General features: G+C 48.8%; 13 non-coding genes across 13 annotated transcripts; all 13 read left to right on the top strand.

The window, feature by feature from the left end:
• Positions 1 to 763: 763 nt before the first annotated feature.
• Positions 764 to 835, top strand: trnad-guc (transfer RNA aspartic acid (anticodon GUC)). Its single transcript has one exon. It is a non-coding gene; the product is annotated as a tRNA-Asp (tRNA).
• Positions 836 to 2,144: 1,309 nt separating this feature from the next.
• Positions 2,145 to 2,216, top strand: trnad-guc (transfer RNA aspartic acid (anticodon GUC)). The gene has a single exon. It is a non-coding gene; the product is annotated as a tRNA-Asp (tRNA).
• A 1,309-nt stretch (positions 2,217 to 3,525) lies between these two features.
• On the top strand, positions 3,526 to 3,597 carry trnad-guc (transfer RNA aspartic acid (anticodon GUC)). The gene has a single exon. It is a non-coding gene; the product is annotated as a tRNA-Asp (tRNA).
• A 1,309-nt stretch (positions 3,598 to 4,906) lies between these two features.
• On the top strand, positions 4,907 to 4,978 carry trnad-guc (transfer RNA aspartic acid (anticodon GUC)). Its single transcript has one exon. It is a non-coding gene; the product is annotated as a tRNA-Asp (tRNA).
• A 1,309-nt stretch (positions 4,979 to 6,287) lies between these two features.
• Positions 6,288 to 6,359, top strand: trnad-guc (transfer RNA aspartic acid (anticodon GUC)). Its single transcript has one exon. It is a non-coding gene; the product is annotated as a tRNA-Asp (tRNA).
• Positions 6,360 to 7,666: 1,307 nt separating this feature from the next.
• On the top strand, positions 7,667 to 7,738 carry trnad-guc (transfer RNA aspartic acid (anticodon GUC)). The gene has a single exon. It is a non-coding gene; the product is annotated as a tRNA-Asp (tRNA).
• A 1,309-nt stretch (positions 7,739 to 9,047) lies between these two features.
• trnad-guc (transfer RNA aspartic acid (anticodon GUC)) lies at positions 9,048 to 9,119 on the top strand. Its single transcript has one exon. It is a non-coding gene; the product is annotated as a tRNA-Asp (tRNA).
• Positions 9,120 to 10,428: 1,309 nt separating this feature from the next.
• trnad-guc (transfer RNA aspartic acid (anticodon GUC)) lies at positions 10,429 to 10,500 on the top strand. Its single transcript has one exon. It is a non-coding gene; the product is annotated as a tRNA-Asp (tRNA).
• Positions 10,501 to 12,911: 2,411 nt separating this feature from the next.
• trnad-guc (transfer RNA aspartic acid (anticodon GUC)) lies at positions 12,912 to 12,983 on the top strand. Its single transcript has one exon. It is a non-coding gene; the product is annotated as a tRNA-Asp (tRNA).
• Positions 12,984 to 14,292: 1,309 nt separating this feature from the next.
• Positions 14,293 to 14,364, top strand: trnad-guc (transfer RNA aspartic acid (anticodon GUC)). Its single transcript has one exon. It is a non-coding gene; the product is annotated as a tRNA-Asp (tRNA).
• A 1,309-nt stretch (positions 14,365 to 15,673) lies between these two features.
• On the top strand, positions 15,674 to 15,745 carry trnad-guc (transfer RNA aspartic acid (anticodon GUC)). The gene has a single exon. It is a non-coding gene; the product is annotated as a tRNA-Asp (tRNA).
• Positions 15,746 to 17,054: 1,309 nt separating this feature from the next.
• On the top strand, positions 17,055 to 17,126 carry trnad-guc (transfer RNA aspartic acid (anticodon GUC)). The gene has a single exon. It is a non-coding gene; the product is annotated as a tRNA-Asp (tRNA).
• Positions 17,127 to 18,435: 1,309 nt separating this feature from the next.
• On the top strand, positions 18,436 to 18,507 carry trnad-guc (transfer RNA aspartic acid (anticodon GUC)). The gene has a single exon. It is a non-coding gene; the product is annotated as a tRNA-Asp (tRNA).
• Positions 18,508 to 20,560: the final 2,053 nt, after the last annotated feature.

Here is a 20,560-nt window from a genome sequence, read left to right as displayed (position 1 = left end):
GGGGTCCCAGAGACCCCGTTGGAGGTCCTCTAAAATTCTTGAGAACCGGGCCGAGGACCGGGACTTCCAGCCGACCGAGTCCGAGAAAGGCGCACCGTTGTCGGACACTTTTTCGTCGATCACCGGTCCTCGGCTGGAAGTCCCCACCCGAGCGATTTAGCGGTCTAAACTCGGGCCGAACAACGCCCTTCTACCCTCCAGAATATTCTAAACTCTCTCGTGGGGGTCGCGGACTCAAATTACGAACCGTGAGCGAGCGCCACGTGGCACCTTCAGAACAAAGATGGGAGTTTGGCGGACCGCGACCGGAGTAAATGACTAATTTCCGGATCCGAAAAGGTTCTTCCAGAAAGTGGTTTAGAGCCCGTTTCAGAGCATTTGGAACACAATGAAATAGGTTTGTAGTAAAGTATAAAAAAATGTTATTGGCGATATCGGCCTGGAGCCACTTAGCCTTGTGGCTTCAGCACCAAAACACCACCTCAATCCTGGCTCACCCGGAGCCACCCAAAGACCCGTCTCACCGTCCGACCCCGGGGACCCGCTCTTAAGCACCCCCTCCGACCGGACACCGGAGTGAAAGAGCCAGCCTGCGGAGCTGGAGGACCAGGGTCCTGGTACCCTAAACACCCAGACGCTACTGGTACCATGAACAGCACTCTGTCAGATACTCAGGCGCATTTTGCTTTTCACTCATGCTGTGGTTTCAGGACCTTCTGTTAGGACCTTCAGTCAGCTTCTTCAAAGAAAAACGAAAGAGCTGTCCTCGTTAGTATAGTGGACAGTATCTCTGCCTGTCACGCAGAAGACCGGGGTTCGATTCCCCGACGGGGAGACTTCTTGTTTAGTACGATGATAACTACATGATTAATTCAAGTAAACAATGGTCATTAAGAAAATAGACTCTAGAAGTTGCTTCTCAATGCTGCAGCTGGATCAGAGGAAACTCCGATTGAGGTAGGATTATATACACACAGAAAATTTCATTGAAGAAGTTCTGAAGACTTAAAATATTTCTGTCAAGTAAAAAGAGCAATTATTTAGGACAGCATACAGCATCACTCGGATCTGAAAGTCAACCTGCAGCAGAAGTTGTCTGAGATATCCAAACAAGGTTTTAAAGGGACAGAGCAGATGTTGTGTCTACAGCGGTGGTGCTAAAACTCTGGTTCTTTGGTCGCTCTCCTCTTCTTCCTCACTGCTGATCTGTTCCAGTCCTTGTTTTGGAGCTAGTGATGGTTTTTGTGCTTTCACCTACACTTTAAAATGTCCAATTTTCAGGAAGAAAAGAAACTTATAAACTGCCTGACACAGGGTGATGGATGGTTTCTAAGCCCTGGAAGGTGCTGAAGAGGTGAAACAACCGTGAATGAGCGTCTTTGGGGTCCCAGAGACCCCGTTGGATGTCCTCTAAAATTCTTGAGAACCGGGCCGAGGACCGGGACTTCCAGCCGACCGAGTCCGAGAAAGGCGCACCGTTGTCGGACACTTTTTCGTCGATCACCGGTCCTCGGCTGGAAGTCCCCACCCGAGCGATTTAGCGGTCTAAACTCGGGCCGAACAACGCCCTTCTACCCTCCAGAATATTCTAAACTCTCTCGTGGGGGTCGCGGACTCAAATTACGAACCGTGAGCGAGCGCCACGTGGCACCTTCAGAACAAAGATGGGAGTTTGGCGGACCGCGACCGGAGTAAATGACTAATTTCCGGATCCGAAAAGGTTCTTCCAGAAAGTGGTTTAGAGCCCGTTTCAGAGCATTTGGAACACAATGAAATAGGTTTGTAGTAAAGTATAAAAAAATGTTATTGGCGATATCGGCCTGGAGCCACTTAGCCTTGTGGCTTCAGCACCAAAACACCACCTCAATCCTGGCTCACCCGGAGCCACCCAAAGACCCGTCTCACCGTCCGACCCCGGGGACCCGCTCTTAAGCACCCCCTCCGACCGGACACCGGAGTGAAAGAGCCAGCCTGCGGAGCTGGAGGACCAGGGTCCTGGTACCCTAAACACCCAGACGCTACTGGTACCATGAACAGCACTCTGTCAGATACTCAGGCGCATTTTGCTTTTCACTCATGCTGTGGTTTCAGGACCTTCTGTTAGGACCTTCAGTCAGCTTCTTCAAAGAAAAACGAAAGAGCTGTCCTCGTTAGTATAGTGGACAGTATCTCTGCCTGTCACGCAGAAGACCGGGGTTCGATTCCCCGACGGGGAGACTTCTTGTTTAGTACGATGATAACTACATGATTAATTCAAGTAAACAATGGTCATTAAGAAAATAGACTCTAGAAGTTGCTTCTCAATGCTGCAGCTGGATCAGAGGAAACTCCGATTGAGGTAGGATTATATACACACAGAAAATTTCATTGAAGAAGTTCTGAAGACTTAAAATATTTCTGTCAAGTAAAAAGAGCAATTATTTAGGACAGCATACAGCATCACTCGGATCTGAAAGTCAACCTGCAGCAGAAGTTGTCTGAGATATCCAAACAAGGTTTTAAAGGGACAGAGCAGATGTTGTGTCTACAGCGGTGGTGCTAAAACTCTGGTTCTTTGGTCGCTCTCCTCTTCTTCCTCACTGCTGATCTGTTCCAGTCCTTGTTTTGGAGCTAGTGATGGTTTTTGTGCTTTCACCTACACTTTAAAATGTCCAATTTTCAGGAAGAAAAGAAACTTATAAACTGCCTGACACAGGGTGATGGATGGTTTCTAAGCCCTGGAAGGTGCTGAAGAGGTGAAACAACCGTGAATGAGCGTCTTTGGGGTCCCAGAGACCCCGTTGGAGGTCCTCTAAAATTCTTGAGAACCGGGCCGAGGACCTGGACTTCCAGCCGACCGAGTCCGAGAAAGGCGCACCGTTGTCGGACACTTTTTCGTCGATCACCGGTCCTCGGCTGGAAGTCCCCACCCGAGCGATTTAGCGGTCTAAACTCGGGCCGAACAACGCCCTTCTACCCTCCAGAATATTCTAAACTCTCTCGTGGGGGTCGCGGACTCAAATTACGAACCGTGAGCGAGCGCCACGTGGCACCTTCAGAACAAAGATGGGAGTTTGGCGGACCGCGACCGGAGTAAATGACTAATTTCCGGATCCGAAAAGGTTCTTCCAGAAAGTGGTTTAGAGCCCGTTTCAGAGCATTTGGAACACAATGAAATAGGTTTGTAGTAAAGTATAAAAAAATGTTATTGGCGATATCGGCCTGGAGCCACTTAGCCTTGTGGCTTCAGCACCAAAACACCACCTCAATCCTGGCTCACCCGGAGCCACCCAAAGACCCGTCTCACCGTCCGACCCCGGGGACCCGCTCTTAAGCACCCCCTCCGACCGGACACCGGAGTGAAAGAGCCAGCCTGCGGAGCTGGAGGACCAGGGTCCTGGTACCCTAAACACCCAGACGCTACTGGTACCATGAACAGCACTCTGTCAGATACTCAGGCGCATTTTGCTTTTCACTCATGCTGTGGTTTCAGGACCTTCTGTTAGGACCTTCAGTCAGCTTCTTCAAAGAAAAACGAAAGAGCTGTCCTCGTTAGTATAGTGGACAGTATCTCTGCCTGTCACGCAGAAGACCGGGGTTCGATTCCCCGACGGGGAGACTTCTTGTTTAGTACGATGATAACTACATGATTAATTCAAGTAAACAATGGTCATTAAGAAAATAGACTCTAGAAGTTGCTTCTCAATGCTGCAGCTGGATCAGAGGAAACTCCGATTGAGGTAGGATTATATACACACAGAAAATTTCATTGAAGAAGTTCTGAAGACTTAAAATATTTCTGTCAAGTAAAAAGAGCAATTATTTAGGACAGCATACAGCATCACTCGGATCTGAAAGTCAACCTGCAGCAGAAGTTGTCTGAGATATCCAAACAAGGTTTTAAAGGGACAGAGCAGATGTTGTGTCTACAGCGGTGGTGCTAAAACTCTGGTTCTTTGGTCGCTCTCCTCTTCTTCCTCACTGCTGATCTGTTCCAGTCCTTGTTTTGGAGCTAGTGATGGTTTTTGTGCTTTCACCTACACTTTAAAATGTCCAATTTTCAGGAAGAAAAGAAACTTATAAACTGCCTGACACAGGGTGATGGATGGTTTCTAAGCCCTGGAAGGTGCTGAAGAGGTGAAACAACCGTGAATGAGCGTCTTTGGGGTCCCAGAGACCCCGTTGGAGGTCCTCTAAAATTCTTGAGAACCGGGCCGAGGACCGGGACTTCCAGCCGACCGAGTCCGAGAAAGGCGCACCGTTGTCGGACACTTTTTCGTCGATCACCGGTCCTCGGCTGGAAGTCCCCACCCGAGTGATTTAGCGGTCTAAACTCGGGCCGAACAACGCCCTTCTACCCTCCAGAATATTCTAAACTCTCTCGTGGGGGTCGCGGACTCAAATTACGAACCGTGAGCGAGCGCCACGTGGCACCTTCAGAACAAAGATGGGAGTTTGGCGGACCGCGACCGGAGTAAATGACTAATTTCCGGATCCGAAAAGGTTCTTCCAGAAAGTGGTTTAGAGCCCGTTTCAGAGCATTTGGAACACAATGAAATAGGTTTGTAGTAAAGTATAAAAAAATGTTATTGGCGATATCGGCCTGGAGCCACTTAGCCTTGTGGCTTCAGCACCAAAACACCACCTCAATCCTGGCTCACCCGGAGCCACCCAAAGACCCGTCTCACCGTCCGACCCCGGGGACCCGCTCTTAAGCACCCCCTCCGACCGGACACCGGAGTGAAAGAGCCAGCCTGCGGAGCTGGAGGACCAGGGTCCTGGTACCCTAAACACCCAGACGCTACTGGTACCATGAACAGCACTCTGTCAGATACTCAGGCGCATTTTGCTTTTCACTCATGCTGTGGTTTCAGGACCTTCTGTTAGGACCTTCAGTCAGCTTCTTCAAAGAAAAACGAAAGAGCTGTCCTCGTTAGTATAGTGGACAGTATCTCTGCCTGTCACGCAGAAGACCGGGGTTCGATTCCCCGACGGGGAGACTTCTTGTTTAGTACGATGATAACTACATGATTAATTCAAGTAAACAATGGTCATTAAGAAAATAGACTCTAGAAGTTGCTTCTCAATGCTGCAGCTGGATCAGAGGAAACTCCGATTGAGGTAGGATTATATACACACAGAAAATTTCATTGAAGAAGTTCTGAAGACTTAAAATATTTCTGTCAAGTAAAAAGAGCAATTATTTAGGACAGCATACAGCATCACTCGGATCTGAAAGTCAACCTGCAGCAGAAGTTGTCTGAGATATCCAAACAAGGTTTTAAAGGGACAGAGCAGATGTTGTGTCTACAGCGGTGGTGCTAAAACTCTGGTTCTTTGGTCGCTCTCCTCTTCTTCCTCACTGCTGATCTGTTCCAGTCCTTGTTTTGGAGCTAGTGATGGTTTTTGTGCTTTCACCTACACTTTAAAATGTCCAATTTTCAGGAAGAAAAGAAACTTATAAACTGCCTGACACAGGGTGATGGATGGTTTCTAAGCCCTGGAAGGTGCTGAAGAGGTGAAACAACCGTGAATGAGCGTCTTTGGGGTCCCAGAGACCCCGTTGGATGTCCTCTAAAATTCTTGAGAACCGGGCCGAGGACCGGGACTTCCAGCCGACCGAGTCCGAGAAAGGCACACCGTTGTCGGACACTTTTTCGTCGATCACCGGTCCTCGGCTGGAAGTCCCCACCCGAGCGATTTAGCGGTCTAAACTCGGGCCGAACAACGCCCTTCTACCCTCCAGAATATTCTAAACTCTCTCGTGGGGGTCGCGGACTCAAATTACGAACCGTGAGCGAGCGCCACGTGGCACCTTCAGAACAAAGATGGGAGTTTGGCGGACCGCGACCGGAGTAAATGACTAATTTCCGGATCCGAAAAGGTTCTTCCAGAAAGTGGTTTAGAGCCCGTTTCAGAGCATTTGGAACACAATGAAATAGGTTTGTAGTAAAGTATAAAAAAATGTTATTGGCGATATCGGCCTGGAGCCACTTAGCCTTGTGGCTTCAGCACCAAAACACCACCTCAATCCTGGCTCACCCGGAGCCACCCAAAGACCCGTCTCACCGTCCGACCCCGGGGACCCGCTCTTAAGCACCCCCTCCGACCGGACACCGGAGTGAAAGAGCCAGCCTGCGGAGCTGGAGGACCAGGGTCCTGGTACCCTAAACACCCAGACGCTACTGGTACCATGAACAGCACTCTGTCAGATACTCAGGCGCATTTTGCTTTTCACTCATGCTGTGGTTTCAGGACCTTCTGTTAGGACCTTCAGTCAGCTTCTTCAAAGAAAAACGAAAGAGCTGTCCTCGTTAGTATAGTGGACAGTATCTCTGCCTGTCACGCAGAAGACCGGGGTTCGATTCCCCGACGGGGAGACTTCTTGTTTAGTACGATGATAACTACATGATTAATTCAAGTAAACAATGGTCATTAAGAAAATAGACTCTAGAAGTTGCTTCTCAATGCTGCAGCTGGATCAGAGGAAACTCCGATTGAGGTAGGATTATATACACACAGAAAATTTCATTGAAGAAGTTCTGAAGACTTAAAATATTTCTGTCAAGTAAAAAGAGCAATTATTTAGGACAGCATACAGCATCACTCGGATCTGAAAGTCAACCTGCAGCAGAAGTTGTCTGAGATATCCAAACAAGGTTTTAGAGGGACAGAGCAGATGTTGTGTCTACAGCGGTGGTGCTAAAACTCTGGTTCTTTGGTCGCTCTCCTCTTCTTCCTCACTGCTGATCTGTTCCAGTCCTTGTTCTGGAGCTAGTGATGGTTTTTGTGCTTTCACCTACACTTTAAAATGTCCAATTTTCAGGAAGAAAAGAAACTTATAAACTGCCTGACACAGGGTGATGGATGGTTTCTAAGCCCTGGAAGGTGCTGAAGAGGTGAAACAACCGTGAATGAGCGTCTTTGGGGTCCCAGAGACCCCGTTGGAGGTCCTCTAAAATTCTTGAGAACCGGGCCGAGGAACGGGACTTCCAGCCGACCGAGTCCGAGAAAGGCGCACCGTTGTCGGACACTTTTTCGTCGATCACCGGTCCTCGGCTGGAAGTCCCCACCCGAGCGATTTAGCGGTCTAAACTCGGGCCGAACAACGCCCTTCTACCCTCCAGAATATTCTAAACTCTCTCGTGGGGGTCGCGGACTCAAATTACGAACCGTGAGCGAGCGCCACGTGGCACCTTCAGAACAAAGATGGGAGTTTGGCGGACCGCGACCGGAGTAAATGACTAATTTCCGGATCCGAAAAGGTTCTTCCAGAAAGTGGTTTAGAGCCCGTTTCAGAGCATTTGGAACACAATGAAATAGGTTTGTAGTAAAGTATAAAAAAATGTTATTGGCGATATCGGCCTGGAGCCACTTAGCCTTGTGGCTTCAGCACCAAAACACCACCTCAATCCTGGCTCACCCGGAGCCACCCAAAGACCCGTCTCACCGTCCGACCCCGGGGACCCGCTCTTAAGCACCCCCTCCGACCGGACACCGGAGTGAAAGAGCCAGCCTGCGGAGCTGGAGGACCAGGGTCCTGGTACCCTAAACACCCAGACGCTACTGGTACCATGAACAGCACTCTGTCAGATACTCAGGCACTTTGCTTTTCACTCATGCTGTGGTTTCAGGACCTTCTGTTAGGACCTTCAGTCAGCTTCTTCAAAGAAAAACGAAAGAGCTGTCCTCGTTAGTATAGTGGACAGTATCTCTGCCTGTCACGCAGAAGACCGGGGTTCGATTCCCCGACGGGGAGACTTCTTGTTTAGTACGATGATAACTACATGATTAATTCAAGTAAACAATGGTCATTAAGAAAATAGACTCTAGAAGTTGCTTCTCAATGCTGCAGCTGGATCAGAGGAAACTCCGATTGAGGTAGGATTATATACACACAGAAAATTTCATTGAAGAAGTTCTGAAGACTTAAAATATTTCTGTCAAGTAAAAAGAGCAATTATTTAGGACAGCATACAGCATCACTCGGATCTGAAAGTCAACCTGCAGCAGAAGTTGTCTGAGATATCCAAACAAGGTTTTAGAGGGACAGAGCAGATGTTGTGTCTACAGCGGTGGTGCTAAAACTCTGGTTCTTTGGTCGCTCTCCTCTTCTTCCTCACTGCTGATCTGTTCCAGTCCTTGTTCTGGAGCTAGTGATGGTTTTTGTGCTTTCACCTACACTTTAAAATGTCCAATTTTCAGGAAGAAAAGAAACTTATAAACTGCCTGACACAGGGTGATGGATGGTTTCTAAGCCCTGGAAGGTGCTGAAGAGGTGAAACAACCGTGAATGAGCGTCTTTGGGGTCCCAGAGACCCCGTTGGAGGTCCTCTAAAATTCTTGAGAACCGGGCCGAGGAACGGGACTTCCAGCCGACCGAGTCCGAGAAAGGCGCACCGTTGTCGGACACTTTTTCGTCGATCACCGGTCCTCGGCTGGAAGTCCCCACCCGAGCGATTTAGCGGTCTAAACTCGGGCCGAACAACGCCCTTCTACCCTCCAGAATATTCTAAACTCTCTCGTGGGGGTCGCGGACTCAAATTACGAACCGTGAGCGAGCGCCACGTGGCACCTTCAGAACAAAGATGGGAGTTTGGCGGACCGCGACCGGAGTAAATGACTAATTTCCGGATCCGAAAAGGTTCTTCCAGAAAGTGGTTTAAAGCCCGTTTCAGAGCATTTGGAACACAATGAAATAGGTTTGTAGTAAAGTATAAAAAAATGTTATTGGCGATATCGGCCTGGAGCCACTTAGCCTTGTGGCTTCAGCACCAAAACACCACCTCAATCCTGGCTCACCTGGAGCCACCCAAAGACCCGTCTCACCGTCCGACCCCGGGGACCCGCTCTTAAGCACCCCCTCCGACCGGACACCGGAGTGAAAGAGCCAGCCTGCGGAGCTGGAGGACCAGGGTCCTGGTACCCTAAACACCCAGACGCTACTGGTACCATGAACAGCACTCTGTCAGATACTCAGGCGCATTTTGCTTTTCACTCATGCTGTGGTTTCAGGACCTTCTGTTAGGACCTTCAGTCAGCTTCTTCAAAGAAAAATGAAAGAGCTGTCCTCGTTAGTATAGTGGACAGTATCTCTGCCTGTCACGCAGAAGACCGGGGTTCGATTCCCCGACGGGGAGACTTCTTGTTTAGTACGATGATAACTACATGATTAATTCAAGTAAACAATGGTCATTAAGAAAATAGACTCTAGAAGTTGCTTCTCAATGCTGCAGCTGGATCAGAGGAAACTCCGATTGAGGTAGGATTATATACACACAGAAAATTTCATTGAAGAAGTTCTGAAGACTTAAAATATTTCTGTCAAGTAAAAAGAGCAATTATTTAGGACAGCATACAGCATCACTGGGATCTGAAAGTCAACCTGCAGCAGAAGTTGTCTGAGATATCCAAACAAGGTTTTAGAGGGACAGAGCAGATGTTGTGTCTACAGCGGTGGTGCTAAAACTCTGGTTCTTTGGTCGCTCTCCTCTTCTTCCTCACTGCTGATCTGTTCCAGTCCTTGTTCTGGAGCTAGTGATGGTTTTTGTGCTTTCACCTACACTTTAAAATGTCCAATTTTCAGGAAGAAAAGAAACTTATAAACTGCCTGACACAGGGTGATGGATGGTTTCTAAGCCCTGGAAGGTGCTGAAGAGGTGAAACAACGGTGAATGAGCGTCTTTGGGGTCCCAGAGACCCCGTTGGAGGTCCTCTAAAATTCTTGAGAACCGGGCCGAGGACCGGGACTTCCAGCCGACCGAGTCCGAGAAAGGCGCACCGTTGTCGGACACTTTTTCGTCGATCACCGGTCCTCGGCTGGAAGTCCCCACCCGAGCGATTTAGCGGTCTAAACTCGGGCCGAACAACGCCCTTCTACCCTCCAGAATATTCTAAACTCTCTCGTGGGGGTCGCGGACTCAAATTACGAACCGTGAGCGAGCGCCACGTGGCACCTTCAGAACAAAGATGGGAGTTTGGCGGACCGCGACCGGAGTAAATGACTAATTTCCGGATCCGAAAAGGTTCTTCCAGAAAGTGGTTTAGAGCCCGTTTCAGAGCATTTGGAACACAATGAAATAGGTTTGTAGTAAAGTATAAAAAAATGTTATTGGCGATATCGGCCTGGAGCCACTTAGCCTTGTGGCTTCAGCACCAAAACACCACCTCAATCCTGGCTCACCCGGAGCCACCCAAAGACCCGTCTCACCGTCCGACCCCGGGGACCCGCTCTTAAGCACCCCCTCCGACCGGACACCGGAGTGAAAGAGCCAGCCTGCGGAGCTGGAGGACCAGGGTCCTGGTACCCTAAACACCCAGACGCTACTGGTACCATGAACAGCACTCTGTCAGATACTCAGGCGCATTTTGCTTTTCACTCATGCTGTGGTTTCAGGACCTTCTGTTAGGACCTTCAGTCAGCTTCTTCAAAGAAAAACGAAAGAGCTGTCCTCGTTAGTATAGTGGACAGTATCTCTGCCTGTCACGCAGAAGACCGGGGTTCGATTCCCCGACGGGGAGACTTCTTGTTTAGTACGATGATAACTACATGATTAATTCAAGTAAACAATGGTCATTAAGAAAATAGACTCTAGAAGTTGCTTCTCAATGCTGCAGCTGGATCAGAGGAAACTCCGATTGAGGTAGGATTATATACACACAGAAAATTTCATTGAAGAAGTTCTGAAGACTAAGGGTGCGTCCCAATACTCCCCCTCGCCCTCCTTTTCTTCCCTAACCCTAACTTTTGCGCGTTCCCGTGAAGGTAGTGGTGTCCCAATTCCTCTTTTCACCTAGGGGGAGGGGGCATAACGAGGGCTAGGGGCTGAGAATAGCCCCTTCAAATCGAGGGATTTCAGATGCTGACTTGGCGAGCGAGGGGGTATGAAAAAAAGAGGCTCTGCGTCGATTTGACTCGCCGACCGAAGGCAAACAGGCAGACTGGTCTCAGAGAAATAGAGAGAAATAATCCTGTGACTCGTCAGATTTGTTTTGGATGTTTCTGATATAATAGTCTTCAGAAACCACAAAGTAATCCAGCTGTTATCTGGGTAATTTACACACTTTCAGATAAAGTTGCGGAAGATCACGCCAGAATAAAGGGATTTATGGGTCCGCGTTACACCAACGCAGATCCTACGGCGGAGGTTACGCAACCTACGCCGTAGGCTCTGCGTCGATTTAACGCGGACCCAAGCTCCGGACCCGGCAGACAGAAATCTCTAAATTTCGGAGCAAATTTCTTAACAGGCGTAGCTACAACTGTTAGATTTCATCTATTAAACCAACATATTCCTAAATGATTTATTTCAGCCGGCGTGATTCTCAACAGAGCTGCGTCCCGGGAGAGAGTGTCTCTCCCGGGGCTGACGGAGCAGCCTGAGCCGGCGGACACGTCTGTTCTCGGGCTGTGAGCTGAGGCTGCTCCCCGGGGGCGGCGGCTCTTCTCATCTCCGAAAACATCGGGTCAAATTTCTTAACAGGCGTTATTTGGATAAACTGAGCCCCGGTTGGGGATCTTAAGGTTACCATTATACCTGAAAAAATATTAAAACTTAATAAAGTGCCATATAAACAGCGCTACAGCTGAAATTAAAACAGCTTTTGGCTCTCTGCTTCCTGATCAGGGTAGGGATGAAAACGAGGGGTAGGGGGAGAATTGGGACAGGCACCTGGGCCAAGTGCCCTAGATCTCAAGTGCCCTAAAATCTCCCCCTTCTTTTTTAGGGCTTAGGGAAGAAAAGAAGTGCGAGTGGAGAAAAGAAGGGCGAGTGAAGGAGAATTGGGATTGGGCCTTAAAATATTTCTGTCAAGTAAAAAGAGCAATTATTTAGGACAGCATACAGCATCACTCGGATCTGAAAGTCAACCTGCAGCAGAAGTTGTCTGAGATATCCAAACAAGGTTTTAAAGGGACAGAGCAGATGTTGTGTCTACAGCGGTGGTGCTAAAACTCTGGTTCTTTGGTCGCTCTCCTCTTCTTCCTCACTGCTGATCTGTTCCAGTCCTTGTTCTGGAGCTAGTGATGGTTTTTGTGCTTTCACCTACACTTTAAAATGTCCAATTTTCAGGAAGAAAAGAAACTTATAAACTGCCTGACACAGGGTGATGGATGGTTTCTAAGCCCTGGAAGGTGCTGAAGAGGTGAAACAACCGTGAATGAGCGTCTTTGGGGTCCCAGAGACCCCGTTGGAGGTCCTCTAAAATTCTTGAGAACCGGGCCGAGGACCGGGACTTCCAGCCGACCGAGTCCGAGAAAGGCGCACCGTTGTCGGACACTTTTTCGTCGATCACCGGTCCTCGGCTGGAAGTCCCCACCCGAGCGATTTAGCGGTCTAAACTCGGGCCGAACAACGCCCTTCTACCCTCCAGAATATTCTAAACTCTCTCGTGGGGGTCGCGGACTCAAATTACGAACCGTGAGCGAGCGCCACGTGGCACCTTCAGAACAAAGATGGGAGTTTGGCGGACCGCGACCGGAGTAAATGACTAATTTCCGGATCCGAAAAGGTTCTTCCAGAAAGTGGTTTAGAGCCCGTTTCAGAGCATTTGGAACACAATGAAATAGGTTTGTAGTAAAGTATAAAAAAATGTTATTGGCGATATCGGCCTGGAGCCACTTAGCCTTGTGGCTTCAGCACCAAAACACCACCTCAATCCTGGCTCACCCGGAGCCACCCAAAGACCCGTCTCACCGTCCGACCCCGGGGACCCGCTCTTAAGCACCCCCTCCGACCGGACACCGGAGTGAAAGAGCCAGCCTGCGGAGCTGGAGGACCAGGGTCCTGGTACCCTAAACACCCAGACGCTACTGGTACCATGAACAGCACTCTGTCAGATACTCAGGCACTTTGCTTTTCACTCATGCTGTGGTTTCAGGACCTTCTGTTAGGACCTTCAGTCAGCTTCTTCAAAGAAAAACGAAAGAGCTGTCCTCGTTAGTATAGTGGACAGTATCTCTGCCTGTCACGCAGAAGACCGGGGTTCGATTCCCCGACGGGGAGACTTCTTGTTTAGTACGATGATAACTACATGATTAATTCAAGTAAACAATGGTCATTAAGAAAATAGACTCTAGAAGTTGCTTCTCAATGCTGCAGCTGGATCAGAGGAAACTCCGATTGAGGTAGGATTATATACACACAGAAAATTTCATTGAAGAAGTTCTGAAGACTTAAAATATTTCTGTCAAGTAAAAAGAGCAATTATTTAGGACAGCATACAGCATCACTCGGATCTGAAAGTCAACCTGCAGCAGAAGTTGTCTGAGATATCCAAACAAGGTTTTAGAGGGACAGAGCAGATGTTGTGTCTACAGCGGTGGTGCTAAAACTCTGGTTCTTTGGTCGCTCTCCTCTTCTTCCTCACTGCTGATCTGTTCCAGTCCTTGTTCTGGAGCTAGTGATGGTTTTTGTGCTTTCACCTACACTTTAAAATGTCCAATTTTCAGGAAGAAAAGAAACTTATAAACTGCCTGACACAGGGTGATGGATGGTTTCTAAGCCCTGGAAGGTGCTGAAGAGGTGAAACAACGGTGAATGAGCGTCTTTGGGGTCCCAGAGACCCCGTTGGAGGTCCTCTAAAATTCTTGAGAACCGGGCCGAGGACCGGGACTTCCAGCCGACCGAGTCCGAGAAAGGCGCACCGTTGTCGGACACTTTTTCGTAGATCACCGGTCCTCGGCTGGAAGTCCCCACCCGAGCGATTTAGCGGTCTAAACTCGGGCCGAACAACGCCCTTCTACCCTCCAGAATATTCTAAACTCTCTCGTGGGGGTCGCGGACTCAAATTACAAACCGTGAGCGAGCGCCACGTGGCACCTTCAGAACAAAGATGGGAGTTTGGCGGACCGCGACCGGAGTAAATGACTAATTTCCGGATCCGAAAAGGTTCTTCCAGAAAGTGGTTTAGAGCCCGTTTCAGAGCATTTGGAACACAATGAAATAGGTTTGTAGTAAAGTATAAAAAAATGTTATTGGCGATATCGGCCTGGAGCCACTTAGCCTTGTGGCTTCAGCACCAAAACACCACCTCAATCCTGGCTCACCCGGAGCCACCCAAAGACCCGTCTCACCGTCCGACCCCGGGGACCCGCTCTTAAGCACCCCCTCCGACCGGACACCGGAGTGAAAGAGCCAGCCTGCGGAGCTGGAGGACCAGGGTCCTGGTACCCTAAACACCCAGACGCTACTGGTACCATGAACAGCACTCTGTCAGATACTCAGGCGCATTTTGCTTTTCACTCATGCTGTGGTTTCAGGACCTTCTGTTAGGACCTTCAGTCAGCTTCTTCAAAGAAAAACGAAAGAGCTGTCCTCGTTAGTATAGTGGACAGTATCTCTGCCTGTCACGCAGAAGACCGGGGTTCGATTCCCCGACGGGGAGACTTCTTGTTTAGTACGATGATAACTACATGATTAATTCAAGTAAACAATGGTCATTAAGAAAATAGACTCTAGAAGTTGCTTCTCAATGCTGCAGCTGGATCAGAGGAAACTCCGATTGAGGTAGGATTATATACACACAGAAAATTTCATTGAAGAAGTTCTGAAGACTTAAAATATTTCTGTCAAGTAAAAAGAGCAATTATTTAGGACAGCATACAGCATCGCTCGGGTCTGAAAGTCAACCTGCAGCAGAAGTTGTCTGAGATATCCAAACAAGGTTTTAGAGGGACAGAGCAGATGTTGTGTCTACAGCGGTGGTGCTAAAACTCTGGTTCTTTGGTCGCTCTCCTCTTCTTCCTCACTGCTGATCTGTTCCAGTCCTTGTTCTGGAGCTAGTGATGGTTTTTGTGCTTTCACCTACACTTTAAAATGTCCAATTTTCAGGAAGAAAAGAAACTTATAAACTGCCTGACACAGGGTGATGGATGGTTTCTAAGCCCTGGAAGGTGCTGAAGAGGTGAAACAACCGTGAATGAGCGTCTTTGGGGTCCCAGAGACCCCGTTGGAGGTCCTCTAAAATTCTTGAGAACCGGGCCGAGGAACGGGACTTCCAGCCGACCGAGTCCGAGAAAGGCGCACCGTTGTCGGACACTTTTTCGTCGATCACCGGTCCTCGGCTGGAAGTCCCCACCCGAGCGATTTAGCGGTCTAAACTCGGGCCGAACAACGCCCTTCTACCCTCCAGAATATTCTAAACTCTCTCGTGGGGGTCGCAGACTCAAATTACGAACCGTGAGCGAGCGCCACGTGGCACCTTCAGAACAAAGATGGGAGTTTGGCGGACCGCGACCGGAGTAAATGACTAATTTCCGGATCCGAAAAGGTTCTTCCAGAAAGTGGTTTAGAGCCCGTTTCAGAGCATTTGGAACACAATGAAATAGGTTTGTAGTAAAGTATAAAAAAATGTTATTGGCGATATCGGCCTGGAGCCACTTAGCCTTGTGGCTTCAGCACCAAAACACCACCTCAATCCTGGCTCACCCGGAGCCACCCAAAGACCCGTCTCACCGTCCGACCCCGGGGACCCGCTCTTAAGCACCCCCTCCGACCGGACACCGGAGTGAAAGAGCCAGCCTGCGGAGCTGGAGGACCAGGGTCCTGGTACCCTAAACACCCAGACGCTACTGGTACCATGAACAGCACTCTGTCAGATACTCAGGCGCATTTTGCTTTTCACTCATGCTGTGGTTTCAGGACCTTCTGTTAGGACCTTCAGTCAGCTTCTTCAAAGAAAAACGAAAGAGCTGTCCTCGTTAGTATAGTGGACAGTATCTCTGCCTGTCACGCAGAAGACCGGGGTTCGATTCCCCGACGGGGAGACTTCTTGTTTAGTACGATGATAACTACATGATTAATTCAAGTAAACAATGGTCATTAAGAAAATAGACTCTAGAAGTTGCTTCTCAATGCTGCAGCTGGATCAGAGGAAACTCCGATTGAGGTAGGATTATATACACACAGAAAATTTCATTGAAGAAGTTCTGAAGACTTAAAATATTTCTGTCAAGTAAAAAGAGCAATTATTTAGGACAGCATACAGCATCGCTCGGGTCTGAAAGTCAACCTGCAGCAGAAGTTGTCTGAGATATCCAAACAAGGTTTTAGAGGGACAGAGCAGATGTTGTGTCTACAGCGGTGGTGCTAAAACTCTGGTTCTTTGGTCGCTCTCCTCTTCTTCCTCACTGCTGATCTGTTCCAGTCCTTGTTCTGGAGCTAGTGATGGTTTTTGTGCTTTCACCTACACTTTAAAATGTCCAATTTTCAGGAAGAAAAGAAACTTATAAACTGCCTGACACAGGGTGATGGATGGTTTCTAAGCCCTGGAAGGTGCTGAAGAGGTGAAACAACCGTGAATGAGCGTCTTTGGGGTCCCAGAGACCCCGTTGGAGGTCCTCTAAAATTCTTGAGAACCGGGCCGAGGAACGGGACTTCCAGCCGACCGAGTCCGAGAAAGGCGCACCGTTGTCGGACACTTTTTCGTCGATCACCGGTCCTCGGCTGGAAGTCCCCACCCGAGCGATTTAGCGGTCTAAACTCGGGCCGAACAACGCCCTTCTACCCTCCAGAATATTCTAAACTCTCTCGTGGGGGTCGCAGACTCAAATTACGAACCGTGAGCGAACGCCACGTGGCACCTTCAGAACAAAGATGGGAGTTTGGCGGACCGCGACCGGAGTAAATGACTAATTTCCGGATCCGAAAAGGTTCTTCCAGAAAGTGGTTTAGAGCCCGTTTCAGAGCATTTGGAACACAATGAAATAGGTTTGTAGTAAAGTATAAAAAAATGTTATTGGCGATATCGGCCTGGAGCCACTTAGCCTTGTGGCTTCAGCACCAAAACACCACCTCAATCCTGGCTCACCCGGAGCCACCCAAAGACCCGTCTCACCGTCCGACCCCGGGGACCCGCTCTTAAGCACCCCCTCCGACCGGACACCGGAGTGAAAGAGCCAGCCTGCGGAGCTGGAGGACCAGGGTCCTGGTACCCTAAACACCCAGACGCTACTGGTACCATGAACAGCACTCTGTCAGATACTCAGGCGCATTTTGCTTTTCACTCATGCTGTGGTTTCAGGACCTTCTGTTAGGACCTTCAGTCAGCTTCTTCAAAGAAAAACGAAAGAGCTGTCCTCGTTAGTATAGTGGACAGTATCTCTGCCTGTCACGCAGAAGACCGGGGTTCGATTCCCCGACGGGGAGACTTCTTGTTTAGTACGATGATAACTACATGATTAATTCAAGTAAACAATGGTCATTAAGAAAATAGACTCTAGAAGTTGCTTCTCAATGCTGCAGCTGGATCAGAGGAAACTCCGATTGAGGTAGGATTATATACACACAGAAAATTTCATTGAAGAAGTTCTGAAGACTTAAAATATTTCTGTCAAGTAAAAAGAGCAATTATTTAGGACAGCATACAGCATCGCTCGGATCTGAAAGTCAACCTGCAGCAGAAGTTGTCTGAGATATCCAAACAAGGTTTTAGAGGGACAGAGCAGATGTTGTGTCTACAGCGGTGGTGCTAAAACTCTGGTTCTTTGGTCGCTCTCCTCTTCTTCCTCACTGCTGATCTGTTCCAGTCCTTGTTCTGGAGCTAGTGATGGTTTTTGTGCTTTCACCTACACTTTAAAATGTCCAATTTTCAGGAAGAAAAGAAACTTATAAACTGCCTGACACAGGGTGATGGATGGTTTCTAAGCCCTGGAAGGTGCTGAAGAGGTGAAACAACCGTGAATGAGCGTTTTTGGGGTCCCAGAGACCCCGTTGGAGGTCCTCTAAAATTCTTGAGAACCGGGCCGAGGACCGGGACTTCCAGCCGACCGAGTCCGAGAAAGGCGCACCGTTGTCGGACACTTTTTCGTCGATCACCGGTCCTCGGCTGGAAGTCCCCACCCGAGCGATTTAACGGTCTAAACTCGGGCCGAACAACGCCCTTCTACCCTCCAGAATATTCTAAACTCTCTCGTGGGGGTCGCGGACTCAAATTACGAACCGTGAGCGAGCGCCACGTGGCACCTTCAGAACAAAGATGGGAGTTTGGCGGACCGCGACCGGAGTAAATGACTAATTTCCGGATCCGAAAAGGTTCTTCCAGAAAGTGGTTTAGAGCCCGTTTCAGAGCATTTGGAACACAATGAAATAGGTTTGTAGTAAAGTATAAAAAAATGTTATTGGCGATATCGGCCTGGAGCCACTTAGCCTTGTGGCTTCAGCACCAAAACACCACCTCAATCCTGGCTCACCCGGAGCCACCCAAAGACCCGTCTCACCGTCCGACCCCGGGGACCCGCTCTTAAGCACCCCCTCCGACCGGACACCGGAGTGAAAGAGCCAGCCTGCGGAGCTGGAGGACCAGGGTCCTGGTACCCTAAACACCCAGACGCTACTGGTACCATGAACAGCACTCTGTCAGATACTCAGGCGCATTTTGCTTTTCACTCATGCTGTGGTTTCAGGACCTTCTGTTAGGACCTTCAGTCAGCTTCTTCAAAGAAAAACGAAAGAGCTGTCCTCGTTAGTATAGTGGACAGTATCTCTGCCTGTCACGCAGAAGACCGGGGTTCGATTCCCCGACGGGGAGACTTCTTGTTTAGTACGATGATAACTACATGATTAATTCAAGTAAACAATGGTCATTAAGAAAATAGACTCTAGAAGTTGCTTCTCAATGCTGCAGCTGGATCAGAGGAAACTCCGATTGAGGTAGGATTATATACACACAGAAAATTTCATTGAAGAAGTTCTGAAGACTTAAAATATTTCTGTCAAGTAAAAAGAGCAATTATTTAGGACAGCATACAGCATCGCTCGGGTCTGAAAGTCAACCTGCAGCAGAAGTTGTCTGAGATATCCAAACAAGGTTTTAGAGGGACAGAGCAGATGTTGTGTCTACAGCGGTGGTGCTAAAACTCTGGTTCTTTGGTCGCTCTCCTCTTCTTCCTCACTGCTGATCTGTTCCAGTCCTTGTTCTGGAGCTAGTGATGGTTTTTGTGCTTTCACCTACACTTTAAAATGTCCAATTTTCAGGAAGAAAAGAAACTTATAAACTGCCTGACACAGGGTGATGGATGGTTTCTAAGCCCTGGAAGGTGCTGAAGAGGTGAAACAACCGTGAATGAGCGTCTTTGGGGTCCCAGAGACCCCGTTGGAGGTCCTCTAAAATTCTTGAGAACCGGGCCGAGGAACGGGACTTCCAGCCGACCGAGTCCGAGAAAGGCGCACCGTTGTCGGACACTTTTTCGTCGATCACCGGTCCTCGGCTGGAAGTCCCCACCCGAGCGATTTAGCGGTCTAAACTCGGGCCGAACAACGCCCTTCTACCCTCCAGAATATTCTAAACTCTCTCGTGGGGGTCGCAGACTCAAATTACGAACCGTGAGCGAGCGCCACGTGGCACCTTCAGAACAAAGATGGGAGTTTGGCGGACCGCGACCGGAGTAAATGACTAATTTCCGGATCCGAAAAGGTTCTTCCAGAAAGTGGTTTAGAGCCCGTTTCAGAGCATTTGGAACACAATGAAATAGGTTTGTAGTAAAGTATAAAAAAATGTTATTGGCGATATCGGCCTGGAGCCACTTAGCCTTGTGGCTTCAGCACCAAAACACCACCTCAATCCTGGCTCACCCGGAGCCACCCAAAGACCCGTCTCACCGTCCGACCCCGGGGACCCGCTCTTAAGCACCCCCTCCGACCGGACACTGGAGTGAAAGAGCCAGCCTGCGGAGCTGGAGGACCAGGGTCCTGGTACCCTAAACACCCAGACGCTACTGGTACCATGAACAGCACTCTGTCAGATACTCAGGCGCATTTTGCTTTTCACTCATGCTGTGGTTTCAGGACCTTCTGTTAGGACCTTCAGTCAGCTTCTTCAAAGAAAAACGAAAGAGCTGTCCTCGTTAGTATAGTGGACAGTATCTCTGCCTGTCACGCATAAGACTGGGGTTCGATTCCCCGACGGGGAGACTTCTTGTTTAGTACGATGATAACTACATGATTAATTCAAGTAAACAATGGTCATTAAGAAAATAGACTCTAGAAGTTGCTTCTCAATGCTGCAGCTGGATCAGAGGAAACTCCGATTGAGTTAGGATTATATACACACAGAAAATTTCATTGAAGAAGTTCTGAAGACTTAAAATATTTCTGTCAAGTAAAAAGAGCAATTATTTAGGACAGCATACAGCATCACTCGGATCTGAAAGTCAACCTGCAGCAGAAGTTGTCTGAGATATCCAAACAAGGTTTTAGAGGGACAGAGCAGATGTTGTGTCTACAGCGGTGGTGCTAAAACTCTGGTTCTTTGGTCGCTCTCCTCTTCTTCCTCACTGCTGATCTGTTCCAGTCCTTGTTCTGGAGCTAGTGATGGTTTTTGTGCTTTCACCTACACTTTAAAATGTCCAATTTTCAGGAAGAAAAGAAACTTATAAACTGCCTTACACAGGGTGATGGATGGTTTCTAAGCCCTGGAAGGTGCTGAAGAGGTGAAACAACCGTGAATGAGCGTCTTTGGGGTCCCAGAGACCCCGTTGGAGGTCCTCTAAAATTCTTGAGAACCGGGCCGAGGACCGGGACTTCCAGCCGACCGAGTCCGAGAAAGGCGCACCGTTGTCGGACACTTTTTCGTCGATCACCGG

This window comes from Cololabis saira, chromosome 13, assembly GCF_033807715.1.
Source record: "Cololabis saira isolate AMF1-May2022 chromosome 13, fColSai1.1, whole genome shotgun sequence".
NCBI classification, from domain to species: Eukaryota; Metazoa; Chordata; class Actinopteri; order Beloniformes; family Belonidae; genus Cololabis; species Cololabis saira.
The sequence above is the reverse complement of the archived record's forward strand: the minus strand, read 5'-3'. Positions and strand labels throughout refer to the sequence as shown.